Genomic DNA, 6,000 nt, shown 5'->3' with positions numbered 1-6,000 from the left:
TTTTCAGATAAGACAAACGTGTCATCTTGCACAGAGTAAATGTGCAAGATCCAAAAGCTAAATGGAGTGATTTTGCCATCTGCCCTGCCCTTTAGCAATGACCTGTACAAACAAGCATTTTGTCTTTCAGAAACTGTTGTCTGCAAACTGCGAACACAATGACCACAACAGTCGTGTGGTTTGCCCTTTCCAGGTCTCATCCATCTAATGGCACCAGATACTCACCAGCAAGATATGAAAAAGCTCTTCTAGAATGAACATGGAGGGATGCAGTGGCCTATGTCTTTGTCTTTTGAGCCATGAGAGTTATGTAATATTTAAAAAAATCACATTTCCGTGAGTGTTCTTATTATATGTCTTCTAATATCCTATTAAACCCTTCTGAACTCAAAAATGCATTTTTCTTTTATGTGTAACACAGGTTACATACTTGCCAAAAAAAAAAAAAAAATCTAGCAACAACTTGACCATTTCAATCTTGGGCTGGTGCCAGGCGCTGAGCAATGTGACAATGAGGTGGCACAAGGATGCCTGAACTTGCTCAGCAACTCTGACCACAGCAGCTCACGCAGTCTGACAGTGTTTACAGTGTATTTGCCAGTTCCTTGAACTGGAGGAGTTCAAGAAGTTTGAAATTGGAGTTTTTTCTGGCCTTTCTTAACCTTCTTCACCAAAATGATCAGGTCTTAAATTTGCCCATTCTCCATCCATTCTATTTTTAGTTAACTTATCAAAGTATATAAATGCTGAAGAATGATGAATATCAATTCCCTTCTTTTCTTTATCTTTGCCAATTTTTCAATCTGAGCAGAAACTTAGCATAAACCCATTTCCTGAATTACTTCTTGTGCAAATCTTTTTTTTTTTTTTTTAAATGCAAATATGTTTTCTTTGGCTGGGGTTTGTTCATCTTCTCAGGGACACATACAAGGAATTCAGCAGTTTTATTACATCACATAAATGTTCTCCTAGGCATTTATACCTCTATATTCACTATTTATCTCGCAGTGAAATATGGCTCAGTGCTCTGTGCTTTCCAGAATGGCCATTCTTTTGCACATCCATTCCCTCCTTAAGCTGGACAAATACAACACAATTTGGCTTTCCTGCTGCTGTTCAATAGTTCGTTTTGCAGCTTCTTCAGCTATAAACTGTAAAAGCAGAGTTCCTTAGCTACACCTAAGTAGTAGCTTTTTAATTATACTGTAACAAAAATGAATCATTCATGAGTCATTACAAAGATATAATGCCTTTTCCCCCTCAACTTCTACATTTACTTTCTTAAGTTTAATGACCTCACAGTTTCTTGTTTTGGCTTTTATAAAATGAATATTGAGGCATTTTTAATTTAATGGGCAGTAGCAGAAAGATTCCCCCCAAATGATTCTATATTATTTTTCTATTGTTTATAAAAGCTAACCTCCTCCCTTTATTACGGGCAAAAAATAAATCATACATAACTTGAGAAAATATCAGAGGCCTCTCTTTTCTGACTAGGATTCCTAAAATTCAGTAGTCTGATTTCTGCAAGAGCTCAGTATTCTCAGTGTCTGTTAAATGAGTTTCAGAGCCGGTGGACTGAAATTAAGATGTTCTTTTCCATAATTCTACTTCCTCAGGCACAGTTATCTACTTACATCTCTGGGAGGATTTGTGTACATTTTATTACAGCTTATTTAATTCAAACAGCTGAGAGGTAAGATTTCTGCTGATTATTCAGTAATCTATTTCGTCCTTCAAGAACTAATGAAGTTCTCCATCTAGTTCTCTGCTTCTCAAAGGAGACCACCAATAAGTCATTTACTCAAGCTAAAATACACAAGCTTTGTAAAATTAATATTTAACGTGCTTTATGCAAGAACAATATAAAACACACTCGTTTCTTACTTTTATAAACATTTCCACAATTGCTTGATGAAATATATCTTAACTTGGAATTATTCTGGACAGTGTTCAGACTTTTGGGGGTTGAGAAGGATGTTGAGATTTGTTAGATTAAGAGTGGGAACTTCCAATTATTTTTCCTACTGAAGTCACAAACTCCAATTTAAATGATTTTTTTTTCTCCCCAGGATCTAGTATTCACATATGAAAATCTTAGCCAACAGCCATATCCAATGTTGCCATGGCTATCATAATATAAAATTCTAAATATAAAATATAGATTAAAATCTGCAATTTCTACTCTCTGTTACAATACTTTCCCAGACAGTAAGAAAAAATGCAGTAAGTTATGAAAAGAAAAAAAGAGTCAAATGAGAAAATAAGATGGAGGATGATGGGAAATCAAACTGTCTATACATGCATGCAGTATAATTCCCTTTATATTTTCTTTCTTTATGAGAATTCCTGCCCCTCATCTTAAACTACTAACTTTGGCAGTCAGTGGGTTCATGCAATACTCCTGTATATTCAGAATTTAACACCGCCATGTGGCTAAATAATGGCTAGATGTATTCTAAAACATAGTAAAATAACCACAGCACAGCATGGAAATACTGTAACTTCAGCTTGCAAATCCGCTTTGTTGTAACTAGTGTTTCCGTATGCCAACGTCTTCTAGTAGAGAGCCAGTATCCAGCAGCAATGAGTAAACCAATAAACATTTTCATAAAGATCTTCTCTTTGCACGCATGCACTACAGAAGCTCTGGCATTATGAGGAAACAGAAGAAATATACATAAAATTCATCCTGTTAAATCCTTTCCAAAATTATTTTTAAAACTACTATTTTACCTAAATTATTGAGCATTTGGGGCATATATAGTTTAACTTTTTTTTTTCTTTATTTCTTCCGAAATTCACCCTCTGTAAACAAAACTGTTGTGCTACTATCACTTAAAAACAGGAGTGAGTCTGTTATAGGATGACACTGTGGCAAATTTCGGGTGACTTCTTCAAAATATGTAAATTAAATCTTAAAATGACTTCCCAGATAAGCAGTTGTTTTACTACTGTCACAAATTACAGGAATCAGTATTCCAGCCTGGCTTTTGTATAAAACAATGAACAGCAGCACTTGAATTTACCCTTTTAAATGATAGAGCTTAAAAGCCATAAATGAACCCCAAATAATTTTCTGTTCTCAAAGTACCAATTTATACCTCAAAAGAGTTCTTACCTAAGCATAAGTTTAATAGGCCACAACAGCCAATCAAATGCTACAGCCTTACTGCCATTTCTGGACTCCTCCCTGCTGCTGTGAAATCCTTCCCCAGCTGATTTCCATGACCTCAGTTCTCTCTGAGACACACTAGTTGGCATAATGAACAGCAAAACTTCAGTTACGCTGGAGACAAAGTCTACTTAAAATAGAAAGAAACCAAAACACTAATATTTTTGCTGCTTATGGCCTGGGACGGATGCTCTGAATAGAACTATTCAAAACTTGTGCAACTTGGACTGCATCTCACAAACGAAAGCTTCCACCATTAGGAGGTTATAAAGCAAAACTCAGCACATCTGCTCAAAAAGCTCTCTGTCGCTATGCATTAGTCATTCTTCTTCATCAGTATCTACAATCGAAACTACACAAATTCTTTCTCACTTTTCCATGTATTAAAAAGGACCCAGTGATCTACTCCTGTCCATTCCCATACTTTTCTATCACAGAACCACAGAACGTTGGAACAGAGGTTGGAAGGGACCTCTAGAGATCATCTAGTCCAACCCCCCTGCTCCAGCAGGGACACCTAGAGCACGTGGCACAGGGTGGCATCCAGGCAGGTTTGGAAGATCTCCAGAGGAGGAGACTCCACAGCCTCTCTGGGCAGCCTGTTCCAGGGCTCTGTCACCCTCACAGGAAAGTCCTTCCTCAGGTGGATGTGGAACTTCCTGTATTTCAACTTATACCCATTACCTGCCCCTACCCAGTCCTGGCACTGGCCACCATGGAGAAGAGTTTGGTCCCATCCTCCCTACAATCACCCCTCAGATACTTGAACATGTTAACCAAATCTCCTCTAAGCCTTCTTTTTCTCCAGACTAAACAGGCTCAGCTTGCTTAGTCTTTCCTCATATGACAAATGCTCCAGTGCCTTAATCATCTTCATTGCTCTCTGCTGGACACTCTCTAGAAGCTCAATGTCCTTCTTGTACTAGGGAGCCCGGAACTGCACACATATTCACCCATATAGCATTTCTTTCCACTGACTTTCCTGAAGTGTCTGAGAATGAGTAGGAATGCTAAATCTCCACCCATAAACACACACAAAAAAAAAAGAAAAAAGAAAAAAAAGAAAAAAGAAGAAAAAAAAAGCTTTCCATCTCCTTTCCACCTCTATTTCTAGCCAAAATAAACTTGGTCTCTAAGTACGTACTTACATATGGTGTACTACATACAACGGGAAAAAAATCTCAAAATGCTATGTATAAAATTGTCATGGATTCTCAAGGAATGCCACATGTCTTGCCAACAGTTTATCCTCAGAACGCTCTGTAGAACCTACTTCACTAAGGCTTTATGAAAGCTTCAGCCTCATGAAACTCAGCTACAAGTCGCCAGTTCACCTAGAAGGATACAAACACTGAGAGAAAACTATAATGTTGTGGCAGATATGGAAGGCTCTGAAAATAAGTATGAAACTGGTCTTTCCAATATTTTGCACATACTGATTTCTAGTGTCTGCAAACTAGTTAATAAAGCCAAACGAACCATTTCCATGTTCTTGGAACGTCGGCCAGTGATAGATCACAGAATCACAGAATGGTTAAGGTTGGAAGGGACCTCTAGAGATCATCTAGTCTCACCCTCCTGCTCCAGCAGGGACACCTAGAGCACGTGGCACAGGGTGGCATCCAGGCAAGTTTGGAAGATCTCCAGAGAAGGAGACCCCACAACCTCTCTGGGCAGCCTGTTCCAGGGCTCTGTCACCCTCACAGTAAAGAGGGTGTCCTCTCCCATGTCCTCTCTTATTATTGTACAAATACAGTAAATAGAAAGGTGGACTACACACATGGCAAAATCAGCAAAGAACAAGGCTGTTCTAATAATATCCATTTGCACTTTTGTCTCTATACAGAAACAAGATTTCTTCTCTCAAATGGAGAATATACCAAAAAAAAAAAGTTATAAACAATGCTTGCTTTTGGTCGGTTCTGTTTTTATAAGGGACTCTCAGTTCTGTTGGAGAACATGATGAAATGTCCCCAGGTAGTTCCCAGTCTAGTCCTAATTCAGCCATAGGAACAAAACAATTTTGCATGGAGATCAATCAAGACAACTAAAAGCAACCTTGTAACACATTCTCAGGAAACTGGGATTCATTTCTTTGTTTTTAAAAAAATGTCCAAAGCCAATAGTATCTGAATAAACTATCCCGAGGTAGGCCTTGGCTCTCCATCGAAAAGAAGAGGGAGCCTACCTGTGCTTCCACTGGTACAGTCTGTGAATGATACTGCACTGAGAAGTTAGCTCCACCAGGACGTGTCTCTGCCTCCAATTCCATTTCTTCTAATAGGAAAGGTAAGAGATGGCACAAGAAACTTGCTCATACAGTATCGAGCACAAAGCAGGGATTTGCATTATCTACCATTATCTTCCATTATCTCTCTATATAGATATAGATACACAATCTCTCTCTGTATTTATAGATATGATACACATATCTATAGATATAGATATATAGATATAGATATACACATAGACATAGATACAGATATACACATAAACACCGCAACTAATCCTTCCGCGAATTTTTAGTTTCCTGCAGTGGCTGATCTGTCAGACTTAAGCAGTCCCATTAGATCTTTAAGAAAAGATAATTAAAAAGAGTCTATTGACATCTATTTGCCATCTATTAAATCAAAACTGCTGAAAATCAAACTTCATTTACAGTCTCACATTATTTACTGTGTTACCTTCTGGTGCAATGAAAGGGTAAAGAAACACTTTTTTTGGTAATATTTCAGTAATTATTTTGAAGAAACATTTTCTGTTTATCAAGCAAATTGTGTTACAGTCTTCCTTAAATAAAGATCTGTACTGTTCAAATCATAAAA

The sequence above is a fragment of the Tinamus guttatus genome, unplaced genomic scaffold (genome assembly GCF_059628265.1).
Source record: "Tinamus guttatus ecotype Peru unplaced genomic scaffold, ASM5962826v1 Tinamus_guttatus_pri_ptg000086l, whole genome shotgun sequence".
NCBI classification, from domain to species: domain Eukaryota; kingdom Metazoa; phylum Chordata; class Aves; order Tinamiformes; family Tinamidae; genus Tinamus; species Tinamus guttatus.
Note: the sequence above shows the minus strand (reverse complement) of the source record.